Source organism: Mustela nivalis (assembly GCF_964662115.1).
Source record: "Mustela nivalis genome assembly, chromosome: 17".
In the NCBI taxonomy this organism is placed as follows: Eukaryota; Metazoa; Chordata; class Mammalia; order Carnivora; family Mustelidae; genus Mustela; species Mustela nivalis.
In genome coordinates this window covers 55,449,324-55,475,229 of record NC_139036.1, presented here as the reverse complement: position 1 = coordinate 55,475,229, position 25,906 = coordinate 55,449,324, and positions in this window count along the sequence as shown.

Here is a 25,906-nt window from a genome sequence, read left to right as displayed (position 1 = left end):
ACACCACCCTTTAGTTTTCTATCCCAGCCATTGAGGGAAGGGCAAGTGGGATAAACTCTGGGGACATTGGGCTGTTTCCTTGCAAGTCTACAGATGTTTGTTTCATTGGCAGCTCCTCAGCTGAAGATGCACAGCGTGAAGGCTGTAGGAAGCCAGAGGTAACAAGCTGCAAACCTGTATAATCCCATACCCCACTGAATGTGGCACGAAACCAACCGAGATCCTCACCACAAAGAACATAACCTCCTGGAGACTGTGTGCACACTACAGATCTGATCTGGGCCCCACACAGGTGTCAAGTCTGCCTCGCTGCTGCACATAGGCTCTCCTTCAGCATACCTGGATTTTAGGGAAAGAAATCCTGTACCTGGGTGCATATGCTGTTCTCAGCTCACACTGGGCTCAGCACATTTGTTGAGTGGAAAACAATCCATGGCTCTGAAACAAGGGGGCCGGCTGATACGTTTGTGCATCACACTGGGTAGTCTTCCTTTCCATAACTTTGCCATTTCATTGAGAGAGGATGCTGGGCCAGATAGAATACAAAAGGAATTATTTTCTGGGGTTTTGACTATCTGCTACAATAAATCACTTGGCTCATGAAGTTCAAACACACTTATGAAAAATAGCAGATGCCTATTAAATTTGACAATTAGTTTTGGGAATAGAAAGCTAATCAGAAGCATAGCTCTGACAGCAATGATCTGATCCTCTCTTCCTGAGGATATCGGCTCATGCACATATATAGTCATGCACACACTTGTGCATGCACACTCATGGACACACACATACCAGGTCTCACATAGCAATGGGTACTCACAGTCATTCATTTCTTTACAGCTCTGTACCACTGCCTTAGGGGATAAGAGAAAAAAGACACAGAGGTTCATATCCCAGAAGAGGCCTAGGCAGGGAACATTGGAGATACCAATCCTCAGAGGCGTCTGCAGGCCCACAGGCAATTTAAAAAAGTAAATGGGGGTCAAACTCTATCAGGGGAAGCCAGTGACATAATCTCCACAGCCCAGGATATGAATTATGCTTGGACTCTTGCTTCTGGAATGCTTTCTTCCCTCTTATCCTACCATGCAGGGTTTCCATCATCTCTTTCAACCCAAACTCCAGCATCCACGCCTGGTCTGTAGACAACTTTGTCAGTTGCATTCACTTTGCAGGTGGCTTGGTTCCAGGGTAGAACAAACTTCCCAGTGCAAACTGGGAAAATCCCCAAGATACAGAAGCTAACATAGAAATCCTCAGGCCCTCGCAGAAGAGGGACAGAACGTTGTCTGGTTATGCCCACCCCGGCCTCCCCCCCCCCCCCAACAATTCATCACTACCCACAAAGGCATCTGTGCTCTAAGAACTATTTACTTCTGAGATTCGCCAAGCTTCACCTAGGGCTGTGGTGATCACAACAGGGCGGACCATTCTCACTCCAGAGCAAACTTGTACAACTGAGACTGCCCTAAACCAGCACAGAGATCAGCCATAAAAGATTCTCTTCCTGGCCTTGGGTGGTTGTGCTTTGGAGAGCACATGGGGAGCCTTCCAGATCGGAGGGACTACTCAGTCATGAGCTCGGATGGCAGCCAGAGGGAAGGCCTTCGATGCGTTGGTGTATTCCCGCAAAGGCCTGTTTTATGTTTTGACTGTCCATAATGGGATTTAACCGTAATGATTCGGTATTGAATTCCCCTTAACAATCAGGGGGAATGGATCCTGACTGTTCGTAAATGTGTTCACAAATAGTGGAATGATTCAACCATGTGCACTGTTCTGCTCCCGGTATGCTGAAAGCGGAAATGGTTGGGATGTTGGGGCAAGGGGAAGAGGCGGGCTTTGAGGGGGTGGGACCAGACCTTGGCCTTCTGGGCTGTGATGGGTGGCTTTGGAAGGATGCTTTCTGCTCTGAGGCCTTCCCTCTATGGACTTGTGGTAAGACTGGGCTGCATGGGTGGCATGTGATCCATCATATGGGCTCATGTAGGTTCCAACTTAGGCCATGATGGCTTAGAATAACAAGTATCATCAGTATTTATGTGATCTATTGAATAGTGACAAATGTCATAAATATTACCATTGCTCTAAGCATTTTATATATATGATCTAATCTTCATAATCATCCTGTGAGGTAGGGAAAACTGTTATGCCCCAGTGAGAGAGCTAATGTGAAGTCGCTTTGCTGAGGTTACACAGGCACAAAGTAGAAAGGCTGGGATTTGAATTTAGGCCCTCTGGCTCCAGATTTCATGGCTTAACTACTGTGTTGTACTGCTAACTATAAAGTTTGGTCTGACCTGGTCTTGATCAGAGGTCAGTGATCTCTTACTGTGTTACAAATCACCCCAAAATACAGCAGCTTAAGAAAATACATACTTAATGATCTCAGAGTTTCTGGGGTCAGGAATCTGTGTGTGGCTTAGCTGGATTCTCCCCTTTAGGGGTCTCTCGTTCAAGGTCGCAGCTATAGATGAGGTCCCACCATGGATAAGGTCCCATGGATGGGATGAGGCCTGACTGGGGAAGGACTCACTTCCAACTTTGCTTCTGTGGTTGTTGGCAGGATTCCAATCCTTGGTGGTTGTTGGACTGAGAGCTACAGTTCTTAGCTGGTTATTGGCTGGAAGTTGCCCTCAAGTTCTTGTCATGCAAAGAAATCCAGCAAGGGAGAAGGCCCATTAGCGAGGCAGAAGTCATCTCATTTAAAACTAATCTACATCACATGGGCTCATGTAGGGAAGTGGCATCCCATCATCTGTGCCATATTCCGTTAGTCAGAATAAGTTGCCAGGCCAGCTCACACTCAGGCAGAGTAGACATCGGGAAAGTAGGAGTCATCTTACAACACTTTACGGTCAGCCTGCCATACAGGTGTGGAGGGCCATCAGCTCCACTGGCCACAACTCAGGTCTAGGAATAGGTAAACATTCTGCAAAGATTAGGTCTATGGCTTTCCTGTGAAGGTGTAGAGCAGATCACTTCTATTCCCAAAGCATTTCCTGAAGAGCATAACCTCCTGGTGGGTTTTTTTTTTTTCCTCTGCCCTTTTCTGTAGGAGTAAACATGAGTAGACAGAATCCTATTTCTGGAAAGGGTGCTGAGCACTGCGATGCAGCCATCCATCAGTTTAAAACAATTTCCTACTATCTTGTCCCTAACTTTCCATCCACCTGTCGTGGTTGAGAGGTTGATCCATTTGTGAATGCAGACATTCACTGAGCATTTACTATGTGATCGGCCCCGTGCATAGTAGGAAAGACCTAGAGATGAAACACAGTTCCTAGCTGCAAAAGAGCTCAAGGGCTAACATCCGGGCAGAAGATCTTCTTCGGATGCAATGGAGCTCAAGGAAGAGAAGGCTAAACAGAAGCCTTTTCAATTACAACCAGATGACACGAGTTACAATAGAGGTTAGTGTAGGATGCCATGGGAATCCAGAGGAGAGTGAGCTCATCCAGGCTTGAAGGGGGCTGGGCTTACAGAATTTTTTCCAGGGGAGGTGCTGCTTGAGCTGGATATGGAAGGGTGATGAGAAATGGAGGAGGTGATGGAGGAAAAGGAAGAAATCCCCAGACACAAAAACACAGCCTGTACAAAGGTCTGGAGGCTTGAGAGAACTGGCGTTTTCTGAGAATTAGGAGTCGGCTGGTAGGGTGTGAGTCAGAGTTTCAGGCTGAGGGAGTAGCAGGTGGCTGAGAACAGGTCCCAGTGGCTGCTGTAAACAATACTGCAGAGATTGGGGGCCTCAAGACTTCCCTCGGTTTCAGTGATTTGCTAGAAGGATTTGCAGAACTCAACAAAGCAGTTTTACCCATGGTAGGGTGTATTACAGCAAAAGGACACAGATTAAAATCAGCAACAGGCAAAGGTTCATGCGGCAGGCCCCCGGAGAGGCCAGGTGTGGGGCTTCCAGTGTCCTCTCCCAGTGGAGCTGTACAAACAGCATTCACTTCTCCCAGTCCTGATATGCGCTAACACTCATGGAGTATTCCCAACCAAGGACATTCACCAGTGCTTCAGTGTCCACAGAGTTTGCTGGGGTTCAGTCATCAGATCTGGTTGACTGACTGCATGGTTTGCCTGACTTTCCAGTCTCTCAGAAGTCAAGCTGAGCCCATGTGGCTCAAGACCTCCCCAACTACCCACCCCATAAATCACACTGAAGTGTAAACTATCTGGCTGTTCCAAGGTCAGCAGGTAAATAGACACTCTTATCAGTCAGGACATTTCAAGAGCTTAGAAGTGACATCGCAGGAGATGAGGGCAAAGCCCAGTCAGAGGGCAAGGTGAATCTTCGTGTGTGTGTGTTCAGTTAGCCAGCATATAGGAAGGATATCATTAGTTTTTGATGTAGTAATCAACGGTTGATCAGTTGCATACAAGGTGAATCTTATACTACACAAATACAGACTAGGTTCCTGACCTCAAGGAGTACTCATCTAAGTGGGGAAGACAGATCAACACACACATATACTCACACACACAACCACTACCACCAAGAGTAATCCGCCAACAATATAACCACAGGTGGTCATAAGTGCTTGGAGGGAAAGGGTCTGAGATGTCTCAGAGAGTTGAGTTGATGAGCAGAGATTTCATGGATAGGATGGAGAAGGAAGATGTCTCTGAAGAGGTGATTTTTGAGTTAGGACCCAAAGAATGAGAACGAACAATCATGTATGGTAGAATCTCGAGCCAAGGCATCCAAGGAGATAGAAGGGGGTATAGAGGGCTTGGTGTCATCGAAGGACAGACAGGAAACTGATGTGGCTAGAAATATTCAGCCAGAGGGAGAGGGGCATACGACAGACCTAGAAGGGATCATTATGCATGAGCTTTGCAGGTCACAGTAAAGGGCTGGAAATTTATTCTAAGAGCAATGAACACGAAGCACATGAATCCAGCCAGTTGATTGCATTTGATTTCCAACTCCAAGGGAAGGGTGATGAGCATGAAGCACACGGAGCATCTAAAAACAAACCCATACAAGCCCAGTTATCATGCAGGAGTGCACCCTGGGGAAAGGGTCTCTTAGAGAACCAGCTCCAAAGACGCTCTGGGGAGAAAGAAAAGTGATAGATGAGAAGCAGAGAGACTCCTGTAGGCAAGAGGAAGAGTCTAAGACCCTCATCTCTTTGCAGAGCTGTAAAGCTCTCTAGGTGTCTGGTGGTGCTCTGTAGCCTGTGATGGCAGATGGAGGGGCAGAATCTGGGTGACATCCCAGAGACCTTTTCTGGTCTTCAAGACAAGAAACCTGGTATGGAAGTCAGTGTGTGTGTGCGTGTGTGTGTGTGTGCATGTATAGATGCGGGGGGATCTAATTTCTTAACCTATTTCCGAGATCAAGTGAAATTTAGTGACCTTGTGACTCAGCGTTTATAGACAAGTCTGTGCAAATGTCATGGCCAGATCTTCGGATGTGACCTCCCCAGGGGGCAGAGAAGCAGGTGGAGAACTGCTTCCGGGAGGAGCTGTACTACCTGCAACTCTGCACGAACGCACCTAAGGAAGAAGGGTCGGCCGTGGCCTGAGCTCTGGTCATTCCTTTCAGGGGATCCCCATCCTTTCCAGGGAAGTAGCAAGGGCTGTTTAGGGCGTGGTGATGACCTCATGCCTCCCAGAAGCTCCTGCTGGCTTGGGGCATGTTTGTGTCTTACTGCCAAGGTGCCCTGCAAAGCCTAAACCCTCCTATCTGTCCCATCTTCACTGTAAGCTGGTCTTAGGGGAAGGTCATTCTGGTTCCTTCTTCCTTCAGGGGCACAGGATGGATCTGTGGCTGGTCATGATGGGGGAGAAAACTAAAGCAGAGTGAGCAAGGTAAGACCCAGGGAAGGTCATTGGGAGGTGGGGACCGAACATTATAGCCGTCTGCCTCAATGATGAGAAGACTTCATCAGTCTTCTCCAAATCCCCCTCTACAACATGGCAGCAGCCCCAGGTGCCCCTTCCCCATTCAGGCCTCCAGGTCCATGCTCTAGACCTTCCACCCTGCTCTGGGTCCCAGGAGGCTGACCAAGGACACCTCATCAAGCAGGCCCTCCTGCCCCCGTCTTCCCGTTGGGCTTGGCCAATGAGAGTGTCTGGCAGGCAGCAGGTCTCTCTTTAGTGCATGGCAGGCCCCGTTGCCGTTACAGCTCGGGCTCGCTCCAGGTTTTGGAACCTGCTCTTTCCTTGTTCCTTCAGGTCTGGGAGCTGGGCCAGCCGGCTTCCCACTCCAGCTGGTCCGGGGTGACCGACCCTCCCTGATTGCTTCCTCTTGACCCTGCCTACGTCTTCTTCCCTGTATGAAATCTTCCCAGTTATGCCTGTTGAGGACCCATCTGCTTCCTGCCTCGTCCCTGACTCATGCCCCCTCCTCCCCGGGATCTAACCCCCACCCTGCTTTATTCTGCTCTGAAGCACGAATCCTTGCCTGACACCGCGTTATATATATTTATTGGTCTGTTTCTACTGTCTTTCTCCCTCACTCCGATGCAGGCTATGGGAGGCGGGAGCTCTGCTGTGATCCTTGGACATGCCCGGGACAGAGCATGTGCGCCCTAAATGTCTGTCCCGTGACTCGCACCTCGGCTTGTCACCCCTCTGTCCCACGGACTTTGGGGCGCTTCCCAGGAGAGCTGGGGTTGGCAGATGGGTGAGGCTCTCGGCAAGCCAGGCCCCGGGGGGATCTGGGAAGACTCTGGAGACAGGAAGCCTGGGAGTTTGTGGGGTGCTCTCTCGAGGGGCACACTCACACTGGGAAATAGAACGCTTTCACCTTTATTAGCACTGATAAAAGTAATAGTCCATTCTCCAGGCTTTTAAATCTTACTCCATCATCATTTTTCCAAGCGAAGCTGCTGAGCGTAGCGGGAAAGACAGGCTTGATGAGGTTAAATCATCCTCGCTGTCTGGAACTTCTGCCAACGCCAGACCCTAGGGGGAGTGGAAGTCTTCCCTGTTCACCTTGGAAACGCCCTGGAGGAAGGGGAAGATTCTTGAGGGCAAGGGCTGGGCCAGTGCTCTGCGGACATTGCATCTCTGTTCCGGGCCTGACCCAGACTCCCCACCCCTCAAATCATAATAATGATTCTAGGGCTGAAGCCTGGAACTTTGAACTGCGTGGGTTCAAATCCTGCCTCTGCCCTCATTAGCTGTGCAGCCTGGGGCAAGTTATTCGACCTCTCTGGCCCTCTCTTTCCTCATTTCTAAGATGGAGAAGGTAATAATGTTCAGTAATCATGAGACTATTGTGGGGATTAAATGAGTTAATATAGATAAAGTACTTAGCCCTGCGTCAGGCGCGTGTAAGTGCCCGCTCATTTGTTGGCTGTTATTATTATGAATTAGAAGCTTCCTCTGTGTCAAGTGTAGCCCAGGCAGGATCTCATCATCCCTGATGAGCAGATGAAGACACTGAAGCTTGGTGGGTTTAATCACCCGTATCCAAGGTCGTGGACACCTTGTTGAGGGTAGAACCATGATTTAAGGCAGGGTTTTCCTGCTGGTTGTCCCTGTTGACTTTCCCATGCTGCTCCCCAAGATGAGTCAGAGGCTACGAACTCGGGCTGGGGCTCAGTCTAACTGTCAGAATTCAGCGGAAGCCCTGGGGAGCCACAGGGCAGGGGACCCTGCTTCAGGGAACCATGCGTCCCTATGTCCCCTACACCCCTAGGGACCACAGCCACCTCCCTCAGATTCAGGTCCCCTTGGGAATGTCTTGTCTCTTCTAGAATGACAAATGGGGTGAGTCGGGGAATGACAGCAGATGCCAATAAGATGGGGAGGTTCTGGGGGTGGGGTGTGGCGTGAGGGAGGCAGCCGGGGGCACGCTTCCCCGTGTGCAGATGGCCAGGGACACACACGCTCTACCGCAGACAGCACTATTCATATCGATCTCCCTTATTTTCAGAAGCAAATTGATCTTGGCTTTTAACAACTTATGTAGGACAGAGAAGTCTCCGGAAATCTCTTCACGTGGCAGACAGCCTGGGGCACCCACGTGTGTGTGTGTCTGTGTGTGAATGTAACTGTGAGGCCTCCATCGTCCCCCAAGTGCCAAGGTCAGTGGCAAAGCCTCCCAGCCTCAGCGGGACACTGCAGCAGCAGGACACAGCAGGACAACAGGCACTGCTCTTGCTTTTGGCAAACGGGTTTTCCCCAGACCACATGGCTGGGGAGGGAATGGAAGTCACCCAGGACAGGCAAGACTTGAAGATTTGGAGGCGGGCTAGGAAAGCAAAGACCCCTCCCGGCGAGGAGGAGACGGAGGGCACTGGGAAGGACAAGTGCCCAAGGGGTAGGTTTCGACCAGACAGTTCTACAAAACAGCCTGGCCTCCTCTCTCTCAGAAGAACGGCCCCGGAGGAACCCTCTGCCCCTTTGAGAAGAGTCGGTTGCTAAAAATGTCAAGACTATTTACTCACAGAGCAGGTGACAAGAGCGCCTTTCTCCAGTAATTAAACAGGAGGGCACCCGATGTAAAGCGAGGGTCCCCGTGTCCCCGGGCAGCATGACCTGAGTGCTGGGTTTCCCCGTGGGGTCCTTCCTGCTGTGGCGGGTGGGCTTGAGGCCCCCGGAGAGGAGGAGCTGTGTGAGCTCTGGGACCCCGAGCAGGGCTTGTGTGCGCTACGCAGGGAGGCGAGTGCGGTGCCTCGTAATAAAGGAAGGGAGGTGAGACTTATTACCCGTCACATGAACCCAAGATGGAATTTAGCAGCCCGAGGTGTGCATTCACCACTGATAAAAAATCTGTCTCTCTGCCAGCTTCAAGTGCTGCTTAAAAAGCTAGTGTATAATTTAAACGTGCAGTTCGGGAATGGGCTTCCAGGGGTGGCCGCCGAGACTCCGCAGTGGGTAAGAATCCCCGGAGGACGGGTCTGAAGTGGGGAGGGAAGGCACGGGCGCCTTTGAGAGAAGGGGATCGAGGTGTGGAGGGACTCAGCTGCTTTCAGCCCGACGGAGCTGGAGGGTTGAGGGCAGAGCTTCCCCGGGAAACCCCAAGTCTTTGAGGAGCAGTGGGGTGAAGTGATTTCCCTCTCTTCAAGCAGATCTTGCCAGGGGACAGCACACCAAGGGTGACCCCTGGAGGGAGTGCTTTCCCGGGGGGGAAGCTGTGGGTTCGCAGGAGGGGAGACTTGTGGGAAGAACTTCGAACAGAGTCAGCCTCTCATTGCTACTATTATGGGCTGAACAGTGCGCTCCCCCCAAATTCACATCCTCCTTGAGGCTCAGAAAGGGTCCTTAATTCGGAAATAGGGTCTCTGCAGATTAATTAGTTAAGAGGAGGTCATACTGGATTGGGGGGGGGATCCCTAAATCCAATGGCTGTTTCCTTTTTTTTAAAAAAAGATATTTATTTAAGAGTGCACAAGCAAGGGTTGGGGGTGGGGCAGAGGGAGAAGCAGGCTCCCTGCTGAGCAGAGAGCTGGATGCCGGGCTCAATCCCAGGACCCCAGGATCATGTCCTGAGCTGAAGGCAGACGCTTAGCCGACTGAGCCACCCAGGTGCCCCTGACTAGTGTCCTTATAAGAAGAGGAGAGGACACAGAGTGACACAGGAGGTCACATGAAAACTGAGGCAAAGGTTGGGTTGAGAGTCTCCAAGCCAAAGAAAGCCCAGGACCACCAGCAGCTCCCAGACACTATAGAAGCATGGAACAGCTCCTCCCTCAGGGCCTCCAGTAGGAACCAACCTGCTACTTTGAGTTCAGGCTTCCAGCTTCCAGAAGCATGAAGGAATCCATCTCTATTGTTTTACGCCCCCAAGTCTGTGATAATCAGTTGCAACGGCCCTGCGAAACTGATATAGAGCGCCCCTTCCACCCAACCCTCCCACCACCCCTGCCCTATGAGTTCAAGTCCTGAAGGGCTGACCTGCTGACCATCAGCTTTTATCCAAACTGTCCTAGAGGTGTTCTGGGCACAAGGGCCCAGCCCTGGACATCCGTATGGCTTTTTGCCACTTGTAGTCTGCTTCTCCGTCCTCCCATAGCTGTATGGAACCGGCAGGACCAGTATCCCAAATTGCACTTGGCAGGTGGGGAAATAAAGTCTCAGCTCCGGCATTCTGTGCCACACTTGGTGACAAGCAGAACGTGGAGCAGGCTGGGGGCACAGTGATTCCGAGTCCCTTGGGCTCAGCATGTTCCTTGCTCTACCTGGATCACGTTGGCCAGCTCCAGGAGAGGCAGAGGGCATTCATGTCCCAGCACCAGGCTCATCAGCACCAGGCTGATGTCCCCGTCTCTCCTGTACAATGGGGACTGAGCTCCCCTTCCTCCTCCCTTAGCGTTACCCTCAGCTGCCCAGATGGGAAGACTTACTCACCTTGGTCTCACGGATGGACGGCAGCTCACGGACCCAGCCCCAGCGCGGGGATGAGAAGCTGCTGGCAGCCTGTGGGCGGGCTCCCTGGGGGCCACTAAGGGGCCCCTGGCTTGTCCTGGCGGTGCAGGCAGCAGGGGCACCCCCGTAAGCACATCAATAATCATAAAAGGAGGTAAAGTTTATTGTCTGGGCCGTTCCGGGTATTGGAGGCAAAAAACAATGTATGAATTGCACCGATGAGAGATTTACAGCATCCATCAGCTCAGATGGAGGGGCTGGCTGGAATTATTGCAGCCGGGAAGAATTGTGTTTGAGGATCTGCCCCAGGTATTAATTTGTGGCGGGCTTATCCTGTCAGGAACATACAATGCTCATGGTGTCGAGAAGTAATACTTTACAGGGCCCGAGTGCCAGTTGGTAGGGAGTGGGGAGTTGGAGCCCCGGGGGCAGCTGATCCCCTTAGCAAGGTTTTCCAATAAGTTCCAGATGAAAAGCGTGAGGCTGCTGAGTAATATCATCTTTGGAGACTCTCAAACCAGATTTGTCCCCATCTATTGGGCCCGCTCGTGCGTCACACTCCTCCCCGATGCCCAGAGCGATGCCTTCTCTGCTGCTCGCTGGGGCTGCAGGCCCCACGGCTTTCCGCAGAGGGCCCTGATGCCCGAGTCCCCTGTCCGCAGGGTCCCTCGAGACTCCCAGCCCGGCAGCCCCCTTCCACGGAGTTCGAAGACCTTCTCTGAACCCCCATCCTGGGCACTTCTTTCCTCGCAGCCTGGAGATAAAGCCAGTCCTGCTGAAGAGCCAGTTACCCCTTTCAGCCTTCTCCTGGGTCTTGGGGTGTCCTGTCCCATCTGAATTTGGCTGACTGCCACATCCCCCCAGGGCCATATCCCCAAATGCCATATTTCCGGTTTTGCATACCCAAACCGGAAATAGTACCTAAGAGCATAAAGCCGGCCCCCTCTCCATTCAAGTCTGCATCTTCCTGTATTCTGAAGGCCTTCACACCTTGTGAAATGCTTCCTGTCACTCACCCCCTTCCCTTGGTCCAGGCCCTCCTGGAGCCGGGGTATTTGAGGAGATTGGGGTTGAGTGGGAAGGAGGGAGAGGTCAGGGGGGCTCCTGGGCCTCTGCAGGGGCCGCCAGCTCCCACCTCCCTCCTATGAGCCACAGCAGCAAGTGCGAGCCAGCTAAAGTGGGCACGAGCAGACCCAGGAAGGACCTCTCTAAGGAGGGAAGGGGTTCACACCACACTGGCTCCCAAGGGCCTTTCTGGCTTTGTAAAGCGTGGTGGAGGGGCTGGCTCAGCTGACATCCAAGGTCTCAGAAACCATCAGAAGATCCAGGCGATACCAGGCTATCGGCACTCCAGGCTGATGAGGAAGATGCCCTCAGAGAAGCTCCGTGGTATGTTGCAGACTCGGAACTGAGATCTCCCGGGCTGGGGGGCAGCTCCAATTAGGGACAGCGGATTTGCTCCTGTGGATCAGGTGTATCTCTGGAGGTCAGGCTCTCCCTCTTCCCTTTGCCTCCAGGGAGCTTCTCTCCTCCATCAGGGCAGAAGGCCAGGCGAGCCCCGCTAAGCACATGGCATTCAAAGGAATGGAGAAGTAAGTCTTCCCCCTGAAGCACTAGCCTGGGGCACACTAGCTCCCGGCCTGGGCCTAGCACTGTGGGGGCTTCCTCCCTGCAGTATTGCCTAAATTGGGAGCCACTGAGCCATGGAAAAGGGTAATGACCACCCACCCCTTCCCATCAGTTTTGGGTAAGACCCTGGTGGGGAAGGCTCCACACCCTACAATTCTAGGTAACTTGCCAGAGAAGAGTCAGTTCTGCTCCAGGGCTTGGGGTGGGAGAGAGTGGGTCCGAGAGGCTCAGGTGACAGAGGGAAGGGAGGAGACGAAGGAGGTGGCCCTCAAGTGCAAAGCCAGGGGCACTGAGGACTTTGGAAGCGAGTTAGGTGTTAGCACAGGTGCAGAGAGGACCCGAGAGCCATCGCGCAGGACTTAGGAAAGGTGTGACTTGTTTAAGCCGCAGGTGACACAGAAGGGCTTCTACTCTCTGCAGGGACCCCGTTTCCTCCTTGGCACCCCAAAACCCCAAAATGAGATCCTGTCCCAGTGGCATTCTCCAGGCTCCCTTACTGCTGAGTCCAAGCTGCTGAGAATGACCTTTGGCTCTTGTCAACCTCTTGGCTCCGCCCTGGAGGTAAGGCCCTGGTGCAGGCTCTCCTTGAATCCCCTGGAGCTGAAGGTCTGGGGGAGTCATTCATCGCTTTCCACAGAGTAGGACCTGCAGTGATCTTTGAATGAATGGATGAATGTATGAGCGGATGACGTCCAGCTGTCTGCCTCCCTGACTCCCACTCTCCAGTCTGACTGGAGTCAGAAGCCTCTGACTTCTCTCCATTTACACCTCAAGTTTCTGCAGAAGCAGGTGTTCGACTGCCTCGACCCCGGGTCTCTCCAGTTTGGTTTCTGCTGGAAACAGTTGTCTCAACAGCCAGCCTCCCATTAACCACCCTCCTGGCCTCTGTCCACCCTAGGAATGCTGATGGCTTCATATTTACTTTCTCTTGCCCTTCCTCCTAGCCTTTCCCCTCGTCAGATCTGCTCTGGAACAAATTATCCAGCTTCCCCCTGACCTCCTTTTCCTGTCTGAAATCACCATTTCCTAAACAGCTCCTCCTGGATCTTGACAACCCTCCCTCCCGCCTCCTGCCCAGCCCATCAGTGGCCGCCTCGCCCCCTCTGCTGCACGGGCCCTTCCCTTTCAGGGCTCACAGCACATATTTGTTTCATTAAAACCATCCCTACCTCTCTGGGAAGTCCCCAGCATCCTCCGTCCCCAGAATTAACTTTTCCAAAGGCTCCCTATTTACACATAAACTCGAGTGCCGGCCCTGCCTGGGGAGATCCCTGAATCTATAATTATTTTGGTGGGGTGGGGGGAGGCACGTTTGTCACAGTAGGATCTAGAGAGGAGTTCAGGGTGAGGAACAAGACAGCAGAACTTCCTAAGGGGTAACAGCTATCTGTATATGACATGACTGGGAATGAGCTGCCCGTGGCTGGCTGTATTCCAGGAGTGACTGGTCTCTGAGAGACCCTTGAGAGTTAACAGGGGTGTATAAACCTAAAGAGCAATTTCAGATCAGAAGTCTTTGGGGAGGAGGGGAGGAGCCAGTCCAGGTGCCCCTGTGAGGCTTCAGCCCACCACAGAAGGGGTTGGAGGGCTGGCGGCCAGGAGGAGCCTTGGTAAAGCTTCTGACGGAAGAGCAGGGATGCCTGGCTCTGCTGGGATGTGGAAGGCAGGGGTGAGTGCTGGTGTTTCGGTTGTACTCAGCAAGAGGGGCAGCGGGCCCTGGGACCCCGCTCCGTGGGAGGCTGCGGATGCAGAATTCTTTTCCTCCTATGGGGGAAGATGGACGGGACTGTCTACAGAGAGGGGCACCTGCTTCTTAGTGGAGGGAGAAGACCAGAGGCCAGGTACTACACCCCATCCAGCTTCTGTCCGATTCCCCTGCAGCCCCTCTGTAGCTTCCGGGCACTTTTCTTCAAACTCCCCACAAGAAGACACAGGAGAGCCTCTTGCACAGTGTCTGGCACACAACAGGGTCTCAGTGAGTCTGGTTTTTTTAATAAATGATTTTTTTTTCTTTCGGATTTATTTATTTGCCGGTGGGGAGAGGGAGAGAGCACAAGCAGGGGGAGAGGCAGGCAGAGGGAGCAGTGGGCTTCCTGCTGAGCAGGGAGGCTGATTTAGATGGGTCTTGATCCCAGACCCTGAGATCATGACCTGAGCCAAAAGCAGATGCTTAACTGACTGAGCCACCCAGGCATCCCTAATACATGAATCTGATTAGATTGCTTAAGTACTGTTTATGCACCCGATAGCCTTTTGCAAAGATGGCCCCGGAAATAGGATCTCTTCCCTCAATCTGACCTTGAGACTCCCCGCCCAGAACCTAGGAGGACCTCTGTGGCTGCCTTGACCCGGAGAGTATATGGATGTGACATCAAGAGACGGGATGATAAAAATGCCAAGCACTTCCCCTTTGATCTCCCACAGACACTTGCCATCGGAACAGCTGCTATGCTGTTCGGAAGCCCAAACTGGCCCCACAGAGAGACCCCGAGGAGGTGTGTTGGCTGTTGGCCCCGCTGAAGTCCCAGCCGCCCGCCGGCAAAAAGCCCCAGACTTGAGTGAAGACGCCTCCAGACGATTCCGGCCTCACACTCTTGATTTGCCCTCCACCGGCTCATCTTCCCAGCTAGAACCCCAGGCATCAGAGAACAGAGACAAGTTCCCACTGTGGCCCGTCCTGACGCTCAGGAATCGCGAGAGATAATGAAGTGGTGGTTTTACTAATTCACGAAGTCTGGGGGTGACTTGTTACCCAGTAACAGATCATTGAAACCATCCCCATCCAATATAGAGCCCTCTGCTGGCCTCCCTTCGGTCTGGCTTACCCATCACTGCCTTCGGAGAGAGTACAGCCTGCCCCCACAGTGAGTGGTTGCCCCGGTAACCGGGTCCCCGGCACGGGAGGTGTGGGAGTAGACTTTTCAAGGAAGTGCCTGTAGCTGCTTTTCTTAGAAGAGAACACTTGTGTTTTCAAGTCTTGACCAGTGGGGAGTGTGGGGGGGGGGGAATCTAAAGCTCTTCCTTCTGGTTCTTATTCTAGCACCAATTCTTACTATTTTAGACACATCTGCTATATAGACCGAACGCTTGTATCTCCCCACCCCCCAACACCCAAAATTCCTATGCTGAAACTCAACCCCCAAAGGGATGGTTTTTGGAGGTGGGACCTTTGAGGGGGTGACCAGAGCATGAGGGTGGAACCTCCATGAATGAGGCCAGCGTCCTTGTAAAAGGGAACCCAGAGAACCCCTCCTGCTTCTGCCAGGTGAGGACACAGCGAGACTGAGTCTGCCAGGGCCTTGATCTCGGACTTCCAGCCTCCAGAACCGTGAGAAATAACGATGATTGTTTGGTCTTGTATTTTGTTACAGCAGCCGGAGCCCACCAAGGCGGCATCTTTCCCTGTCACCAGCTCTCGGTGTCCCCAGTCTGCATACGAAACAGGTTAGAACAAGGTGAACCCTTAGGTCTCTTTCAGGCTCTTCTCTGAGTCGATTTTTTGACTCTGGTTTTCGAGGAGGCTCTGAAGCGGACTGCGAGGGTTTCAGTGTTCGGTACAGGGACAGGGAGCGGCCGGTGATGCCGTGGAGGAAAGAAATCTCTCCTTCCTTCATTCAGTTATTGAACATTAACGGGCCAGGTCCTGGACGCAAGTAATTAATAACACTCTGAGCACATCGGCCTTCTTTATTATTTCCTTGTCTCTGCTGAGGGTCATTTGCAGATGATTAATCTAAATCATTATTTAGATTCTGTCTAATCATGTTTTCAGACCAGCATTGATAACCCAGCTGTCTAATCTGTCTGAGAGCGCCACAGAAGGGGCTGCCCCGTTGATGTTCACCCTAAGAGGAAGGGTCCTTCCCAGAGTTAGGAGGCTTGAGATGACTGTGGCCTCAGTTTCCCCACCTATACGTTCTCCCACCAGGGTCCCCCAAAGTTGAAGAAGGTCCCCAGGTTGTTTGAAGAAATTATCCTCATATTTGCGTCCTAGTCATGGGACTTGGGAAACTTCTGCTCTCTCTGAGCTTCCGGTGCCTTGGAAAATACTGTCCCTTCCACCAGGAGGGATGCAGTCCCAGCCTGGCCGGATGCTATTCACCACCCCCAGGCCTCAGCTTCCAAAGCACTGCCTCCAGGAAGCCTGTCCTGAATCCCTCCCCATCTGCTGCTGCCCAATCTGGTGAAGCAGCCCATTTGTGGTCTCGAGTGAGTGCGGAAGGTACTAGGCCTGTCAGAGCTGTAAAACACCACCCCCCACCCCCCCATCCCCGTCCCTGCCAGGGCGTAGAGACCAAGCAAGGAAGTTGTGCTTCTTGGTCTGTTCCCCGCCCCCAGCACAGCTCCCAGCCCAGAGTGCTCAATAAATATTTGTTGAACAAATGAGCAGAGATAATGCCAAGGCCACTGTCTGCGGCTCGTGACCCGGCAGGATGACAGCTGAGGAGACTCTCCCCGCAGCACGGGATACCAAGTGAGGGGTTATGATTGCCATTGGTGACGGTGGGCCACCAGATGCTCGGAGGAGAAGCCAGCATCTAAAGGCAGTTCCAATGTCACCCAGGTCTGCAAACTCGGAGCAACTTGGATGGAAACGTCATTCCCAGCAGGTGCAGCTGGGGTTCCAGGCTCCTAAATACAGTGGAAAATCTTCGCTGGTAAGACCAAAGACAGAGTTCTCTGTTCCTGCCTCCCCAGCTCTACCTTTCTGCTTCCTCAAGGACAAGGGGGCCCAGGACTCCCCGGGGGCTGGGGCTGGGGGGAGGGAGGGAGCTGCCTTCTACAGGGGACGCCACACTGGGTCTGGGGACAGGTAGGGGGTTATGTCTCCCACCTGGGGCTGCGGGCCAGAGGATGGTAGTAAGTCGCTTTTTAGACATAAAGGAGGAAGAAGTGGTCTGTTGGTGGGGAGGTAGGGCTACGGAGAGAGGTGAACTGCCCCGAGCACTGTCAACCTTCGGCTGATTTCCGTGGCTTCGAGGGCACCAGGAGAGGCTGGGTAAAGCCCTGGGTGTCATCTTATGGAGACCCTGGCCGTCTTTTTGTGCAAGAGGCAAGCTTCCCTGCCCCCACCCTGTAGCAGGCTGCAAGTCCATAAACTCTCTCCGAGTAAAACCCCAGGGCATAATCGGGTGTGGAAGACAGAATCAAGTGTGGGTATGATGCTGTGAAAACCCCTAACTGCCTGGCCCGGCAAATGAATTAGCTTGTTAAACAAAATACATACATCTGCATATATTTGAATACATGAATAAGATCAGCTCAGACCCTGCCCAGGCCCAACTTCTCCTAGACAGAGGAGGAGGAGGAGGAGGAGGAGGAGGATCCGGGAAAGAGAGGCTTGGCCAGCTCCCAAGGCTGCCCCTTAAAGAGCCCATGCCTTTGCACGCTTTATTTATAGATTAAATACAAAACGCGTCTCCCTGCTGCCTTAAAAACTACCCATCAAGGCTGCGGACTCGAAGGAGCAGTAAAATCAATCTCGCTGCATAAAGACAACAGCAAGCAATTGGCATGACATTTTAAGTAAATGCTACAGCCATTTGTAAATGTTCATTTTCCGGGAGCCCCCATCTATTATATGACAGCTCTTTTCTTAACGTCCCGGTGTGAATTCCGTCGGTTTACAGATAAGCCCGTTGAGGAGAATGGATATCAAGATGTAAAGTGCTATAATACGGACAATTTGTTACTGCTGCTCCAAGTCGCTCCGTCATTATGTATCTGCCTTGCACAGGGTTGGCAAGCGCCTGGCTATTTTGGGGGGTTCGACAGAGAGGGGGTCTGAATTTGGGAAAGAAGAAGCCGGTGAGGACAGAGGAGGCAGAACAGCCCTGAGGTGAGGAGATTTGATACAGTCCTCGAGGTCCAGACTTACCCTTTCCAGATGTTTCTCCCCCAGAGAGGCCCGGGTGAGAGATGCTGTTTCCATCCTAAGCCTGGTTATCTGTAAGGTCCCAGTTCTTAGAGGAGAGGGTCCGCCAAAGGCCAGAAACATGAACCATGGGGCTGCACGGAGCCAAGATGGGGCCCTTGGACTGGGCCCCAGAGAAGACCCCCTTTCACTGGGGTTTCAGCGGTGGCTCCCTGTCCCTCCTGGCAGAGGTGGCCCATCGGGGCTGGGGAAAAGCCTAGCAGCTTGTGTGACGTCCTGCTCTGGGACTGCCCAGGTTGAAATATGGCCTGAGAGAAACTGAGGTTCCCCCGGCCTCATAACTCACTGCTTCCTCCGACAACCCAGACACTTCTAGGGAGGAAATAAATGACCCCCTCGGTGAGCCTGGAGTTGCGCTGACGGTGAGCTGAGCGGGGCAGATGACAGATCACGCTGGGCGCCCCAGTGGGGTTGGTGGGAGCCCCCCCCCCAGCCCTCAGGTAGTCAGGAAACCAAATAAATGCCTGGGAAGCCAACTCCAGTTTCAGAAAGGCCGAGGGCAGGGGGTAGGGGAGACAAGTGCAGAGAGATGGACCACAGGCTGGTCATTCAGGGCACAAAGCTCCGGGGACCTAGTTTCCAGGCAAGTCTCCTCCTTATCTGTCGGTTCATTCAACAAACACTTGGGGGCCTATGGCCCCTCCTGGGCCTCCTCGGGCTTTACTTTCAACAGGGGGCAGGCCATCCAACCTGTTAACCCTTTTAGGGTACAAAGCAAACACCCATGCCTATTGGTGTCTGGCACATAGTAGGGCACATAGTGGGGCACATAGTAAGGCACATAGTGGGGCACATAGCGGGGCACATAGTGGGGCACATAGTTGGGCACATAGCGGGGCAGATAGTAGGGCACATAGCGGGGCACATAGCAGGGCACATAGTGGGGCACATAGTGTGGCACACAGTAGGCTGTTGAACGAATGAACAGGTAAGCGAGCGCATGCAGGCACCCATCGGCTCCTAGGGACTGCTTCGAGGGGGTGGATGGTGGGGGCTGGTGCCTCAGCAGAGCTGGGGTGGGGGTACGTGGGATGGGGGGGCAGGGCAGGAGGATCTTGCTTCTTCCTGTGGTTGGTTCTGAGGGGCTCTTCAACAGACTGGTCTCAAGTTTTAATTGGGGTTTAGCAGGAGCCCCAGCCAGCCACTTCTCTCCTTTGTTTTGGAAATGAGGCCACATGATCTCTAAAAGCCCTTCTAGCAATTAGCTCCTCCCTTACTTCTGCAGAGAAGAGGCCAAGCAGAAACCGGAGGAAGGTTTGCCCCTTTCAGGTTAAGTGGGAGGCTCCACCTGAAGGGTGCTCCATGGCTGGCCCGAGCTCCGTCCTCAGTGACGGTGACTCGTGGTTTCATCCCTCAGGGTCCGGACGAGGAAACAGCTCCCGCTGACACGGAGTTTGTGACTCTCTCCTGAAATGCTCTTCAGGACTCTGGTCCACCTTCTGGATGCGGCTGGCTCAGAGCTGCCCTTTCCCAGCCCTCTTGTACACCAGTTCCCAGCGACCTGGAAGGTCAACCCCAACTTGTCCCAGGAAACTCCTCGAGGGGTCTCACGTCTTGAAGGTGGGGGACCCCCGTCCTCTGAGCTACCTTGGCGGTGACGCTCTGAGCCCAGCCCCGTGGCTTCTGGGGCGCTCACGCTGCATGGAGAGCTTCTGTCGAAAAGGGAGAGAAAAGAGCATCAGACGCAGGTAACAGGGAACTGTCCTGGTCCCCGGCGGAGGGAGTGAGCCGTGCCAAGTTAGGCGGCGGTTCCCAGTTAGGCGGCAGTTCCCAAGGTAATGAAAGTTTGAGTCCAGGCTGGTCTGAGTTTGGAGTTTATGAACAAGGGTCTAAGTGCAAAACTCGGTTCTTCTTCTAAGATAAATAAATGAACAATTGCCGGCTGAGGTGGCAGGAAGAGTACTTAGCTTAATCAAGCAGCGTCATCCCCGAGGTAATCTCCAGGCTCCATTCATCACGGCTCTTTCATCCTCTCTGTGTCACCGCTGCTAATAGTTGGTGCTCAGGCAGAGAGATGACAAACTTTGAGTCACATCCTCACGTCTACCCAACGAGCCCTTGTATCTGAGGGTAGAGACGGGGTGACTTTCCTAGGAGTATGACAACCAGGGACACCCAGGGACTGATGACTCAGAAAGACCACTGGCCACTGCCACACCAGTTGGCCCCAGCCAAACATCAGACGGAGCAGAGGAGGGGTAGGAAGGAGGCTCTTTCTTCCCTCTAGCTGGAGGTCCTTAAAAACTCTGAATTCTTGGGCGCCTGGGTGGCTCAGTGGGTTAAGCCTTTGCCTTTGGCTCAGGTTATGATTCCAGGGTCCTGGAATCAAGCCCCATGTCAGGCTCTTTGCTCAGCAGGGAACCTGCTTCCTCCTCTCTCTCTGCCTGCCTCTCTGCCTACTTGTGATCTCTGTCTGTCAAATAAATAAATAAAATCTTAAAAAAAAAAGAACAACTCTGAATTCTTTTTTTTTTTAAAGATTTTATTTATTTCTTTGACAGAGAGAGATCACAAGTAGGCAGAGAGGCAGGCAGAGAGAGAGAGGAGGAAGCAGGCTCCCTGCTGAGCAGAGAGCCTGATGCAGGACTCGATCCCAGGACCCTGAGATCATGACCTGAGCCGAAGGCAGCAGCTTAACCCACTGAGCCACCCAGGCGCCCTGAGTTCTTGTTCTTACAACAAACCTGGGTGAGGGGGGAACTAAAGGGGCATCCTTCTCACCATTTCAGACCTGGGCAAACTGAGAAGGGAAGGAATAATGGTCATCCAACCTATGTTATGGACAACGACAGGTTGAAAAAACTCTAGCACGTAGGACCTGCCAATCCTTCCGTCTCTCTGTGCTCACTTCCATAAAGTGGGGCTGATGACCTCACTGGGCAGGGGAAGAGCAAGGGAGAATCCGTGAGGCGGGGACAGAACAGACACTTAAAGGTGGGAGCCAGTGACGTCAGCAAGATGGCAGCGTAGGAAGCCCCAACCCCTTCTTCCAGCAACAGTTCACGAGTTCCGACTGTATAGAAGCGGGAGTCAGCCACAGAGAAGTGGGGCGACTGGCTTCAAGCACCGGGTAGGTCGGAGTTGGGAATGAGGTCCGAAACCCCAGTCTCGGCGCTCGTGGTTTCCATAGCAACAGATCCCAACCTGGCGACGAGCAGGCTTGATTTTGTGACATCCCAGAGTATATAAAATTATCTGAAGGCCATCACAAAATAATCAAATCGTACGCTCTCCTGTGCTCTCTCTCGGTGGGGATGTCATAAAGATTTGACAACGATGACAAGATGTCAGTTTGGTTCCTAAGGAGTCAGACATCCTGGTTGAGCCTGTTGTGATGATTCTTGCCTTAACTCTGACATGCAAAAAGTTCGAGTCAGATTCAGTTGTTCGTGCCTTTCTCATTAACCCCCAGATGCCTAACTCCCGGTTGCCCCAGACCCATTCTTTAAAAGCCACTGGTGTCCCCAGGCCATCCCCAGTGCCAGTCCATGGCTTTCACTCTCAAGAGCTCTCCTGCCCCTCCCTGTCCACCAGACCCGGCAGAGTGACAAAAGTACTAGGGCAGAGCTTCTTAAACTTTGATGGCTAGAAGAATTGGTCTGGATTCAGCAGGTCTGGTGGAAGCTTGCGATTCTACTTTTTTTTTTTTTTTAAGATTTTATTTATTTATTTGACAGAGAAAGAGACAGCAAGAGAGGGAACACAAGCAGAGGGGATGGGAGAGGGAGAAACAGGCTTCCTGCTGAGCAGGGAGCCCAGTGCAGGGCTCAATCCCAGGACCCTGGGATCATGACCTGAGCCAAAGGCAGACGCTAGGTGCACAGACTGAGGCACCCAGGCGGCCTGCGATTCTGCATTTCTGACGGGCTCCCAGATGTTGCTGCTGGGTGGCTCTTTGAGTCCCATGTATGGAATAGTGATCCTGGGAATCACCCGGACCCACCCTCAGAGTTTGTGGTTCAGCTGGTCTGGGGTGGAGTCTGAGAATTTGCAGACCTAAATGGGTTCCCAGGTGACATTGTTGAGGCCGGTGCAGGGTCGCACCCCGGAGAAGAGCTATTGGTGCACAAAGCCTCCCCATCCCAGCTCCCTGACTTGTTACACCTGTACATTGACAGGTGTCTCCACTGGGCTTCCCATGGCCTTCCCACTTCTCTCCCCAGAGGAGCCTTTCTCTGGGAGACCACCTTCCGCTGCAGGGTGGAACCATCCCTTGGTCCCTTTCTTGAGTACACACACAGAGCCAGAAGGAGAGAGACTAATTCTGCAAAATCTGCACAAAAATTGGCTGAATTTATGTTTCCCCTGCAAGAGAAATGCTGCCGAGTGGAAATAAAATGCAGGATTCCTGGGCACTTCTATTAGCTCTTCATGTCACCGGCAGTGACTGATGGCGAAAAGTAAGATTGCAAACGGAATCGCTTTCGCTTTGCCCAGAACAAACTCCACCCGGCGACGGAGCCCTCCTGCAAATCTGTGGTTCTCCCAAGTGTCACCGACAGCCGACAGCCGCTGTGAAAGGCGCCGGGAGAGCAGCCAACTTGGAGGAAAGAAGCTTCACCCAGCTCAGGCCCCAGGGGCCCGTCCTTCACCTAAAAGCAGGGGCCCCTGCAGGCGAAAGGGAATCTGGTTTGATTTAATGCGGTTCATTTTTCTTCCTTGTTTTAATCACAGAGTAATAATAATAATAAACTCACCTTTATATAGTGTCTTTCTTTTGCCAGTGTATCACGAGTACTTTACAGATTTAATAATAGAGTTTCAGAAATAAATAATGGGGAATAATAATAGGAAGGATAAATAACATATTTATGGAATTGTATTGCGGTTTATGGCGGTAAACAATTCCTCAGACAGCCAGCAGCCGGAAATTAAGAGGTTTGGAAAGGCGAAGGGGGAAGAAAGGAGAGATGCTTTCAGGTAAGATAGGAGCCAGGCTCAGGGGGTTGGGGGCGGGGGGTGCAGAGAGAAGAGAGGGGAGGGGGCTCTCCTGCCACGGGGCAGGGCTGAGAGAGCGGTGCCGTGAAGTGTGTGTGTGTGTGGAGGAGGTTGGAATCTCCAGACGTCAACTTGGAAGGAAGGGTGAGGTGTCTGATGTTGACTGGGGCTCCGCCGGGAGGGGGAGGCAAGAGGATGAGACAGAGGGAGATGCTGGTCAAAGTTGGGGGGGGGGCACGTGACCCCACCCAGCGCCCGTCACTGATGCAGGGCTGCCCCGAAGGCTGTGGCCACAGGCTAGGCAGCACCTCACTGCCTGTGCCCAGCCTTCCTGGGAGGACACACCTGCTCCATTTTCGGGCCACCACACCTGCAGCCTGGAAGAGAACCCGTGAAAAGAAGAGAACATTGCGTGGAAATGTCCCTTACTGCCTTGGCTGTTCCTCCCCGGACATCTGGCCGGTGCCCGGCTGGTGGGATCAGCGGGTCGGCGGTACAAGGGGCGGGGACAGGAAGAAGGGACAGGCACCCAGCCCAGCTGCGAGGACCAGGAGAAATGATCAGGATCTCCCTCTTGCGTTGCTCCCTTCCCCCTCCTTGCTGATGGTTTTGTGATTAGAGACTTAATCTGTGAAACTATCAGCACCCAGTTTTCCTGCCTGATTGTGTTTGGCCTTGGCAACATTCCAGGAGCTTTACACTCATTGTCTTTTCTGGGGAGGAGCAAATTGCCCCATCGTAGTCCCACTGAAATCCTTCTGGACCCCCAAGTTTCCAGCGGAAGCAAGAATGAAGCCTAGGGGAAGTGCTCAGGGTCTGTAAGGGGGGCTTTGACCTCCCTGGACCTCTTTCCTAAGGCTGCAGACCTCCGTGAGAGGCCAGCCCCAATCCGGGGATGAAGTGACAGGCTCAGCAGCCGATCCCTTGGGGCACCGGGACCTGGAGGCAGAAGCTGCTGGGGGCAGGTGGTCCCTGGGGCCTGGCATGGCTCTCGGTGCTGCGATCCAGCCAGAGGACCCCTACAGGGAGGCTGCTCCAGCCACGTGCCCTGCTTTGGCACCAAACCCTGCCCACCAGGTGGCCGCCTGGAGTTGTCCTGGCCCCTTGGAAGCTCCCACTGAGATGGCTTATGTTTCGCTCAGAAAATTCTGGTCTCACACAGGCTTATAAACAAGTGGTGCTCACCTGGCTGGCGCCTTACATGGGCTTTAGATATATTAGTCCTTTTTATTGTCCTGTAGGAGGCCGATCGCCTACTCACAGAGTGCCTGCCTGCCTGTCTCCCCAGAGTGTCTCCAGGGTCAGCGTGCTGAGCAGGTATAGCTCTGGACCGGTATCAGGGGCAGGAGGACAGGAGCTGGGCGCTGGTGCTCTCCCTTCCCTGGCCCCGGCCCCCTCCCATTCATTCCATGCATATTTCCCGAGTGCCCACTGTTGGGCCAGACGTTGGACAGCTCCTTCTGGATGTAGCCACCAATGAGCCGGGCAGCACCGCCCTCTTGGGTCATCCGAGGACTGACTATGTATTTACAATCCTGCCAAGAGGGTTAGGACTCTGGGTAGACATCTGCATGGTGGACGTTTCTGGAAGCTCAGTGTGCACATCTGTAAAATGGCAGGGATCCCTGCATTGGGTGGTTCGGCGTCTTTCCACCCTGCCCAGGAACACAGCACACTGTGCAGTCCTGTCCCCACTCTTGCGTTCTAACACTGTGCTCTGACAGTTGTCATGGAGGTATTTGTCACCGTGTCCTCCTGTCAGCGCTGACAGGTTGTGCCCGGATCTCCTGCTGGGAGTACTGGAGTCAGACACTGATTTGCATGTTACTCTTTCCAGCAGGAGGCCTCCCTCGTCAACTCCATCCCCGCGTGAGGGGCTCCCTGCCCAGCACCAAGGCCAATGACCTCGGCACTCTGGGATTGTCCACTCCCAGTGTGTGGGGAGCTGGAAGCAGACAGCACCTCCATATTGGTTTCCCTCATGGGTCAGCCAGGCCCCCTGCAGGGCAGGGCACGGGTATAAAGGAGTTTTTTTTGTTTTTGTTTTTGTTGTTGTTGTTGTTTTTAAAGATTTTATTTATTTATTTGTCAGAGAGAGAGTGTGTGTGTGTGTGCACAAGCAGGGCGAGCAGAGGGACAGGGAGAAGCAGCCTCCCAATGAACATGGAGCCCAGTGTGGGGCTTCATCTCAGGACCCTGGGATCATGACCTGAGCTGAAGACAGAACCTCACCAACCGAGCCCCCCAGGCATCCCAAACCCAGGAGTCTGTCACATGCAAGAGCCTAAGTGCAAATAGAAGGGAAGGAGGGGTGCACAGAGCAGCAGAGAGTAAGTTTGTGCCCAGTCGCTTCCCCACGCAGAGCCCAGCGTCACAGAGCCCGAGGGAGCCTTTGAAGGAAAGAGGTCCCCTGGCACACAGCCCAGGCTGTGACCAGCACGGTAGCGGAGGGGATGCCCACCCTGAGCTGCAGCCCCCCACGGTCGGCTGGGTCTCCTTGTTGAGCTCACCTTCAGTTCAAGCCCAGATGGTTATATTAACGTGTGCTCCAAAGCCCCAGCAATGTGGCTCCAACACAATCACCACTAGTGTGAATTTAGGGCGAGGTCCTCATCCATAAAATGAGGACCATCAAAGCAATGGTGATTTGGGAAGATTTACACTGTTAAGGAGTAACCGTCAAGGCTCACGTCAAACACTGGGAGCCCTGATCTTTTACCCGTCCTCCGCTCTGAGTTCCTAGACCCATATGGGGGCCAGAGTGACAGGCTCACTGGTGGAGGCCAATGACTAGAGCAGATCAGCAAATCCCAGCTCATGGGCTAAATCCAGACTGGCTGCTGCCCATTTTTGTAAATAAAACTTTATTGAAACACAACCATGCTCATTCATTTACATATCATCTCTGGTTACTTTTGCTCAGAGTTAGGCTGTTGCAACAGAGATTCTTGGCGGGCACAGAGTCCCAAGTATTTACTCTCTGGATCTCAGCAGGAAATGTTTGCAGACTTCTGCTCTAAAGCCCAGGGCTCCCGAAAGGCCTGGGTTGAAGTAGGCTCCAAGGATCAAAGTTAG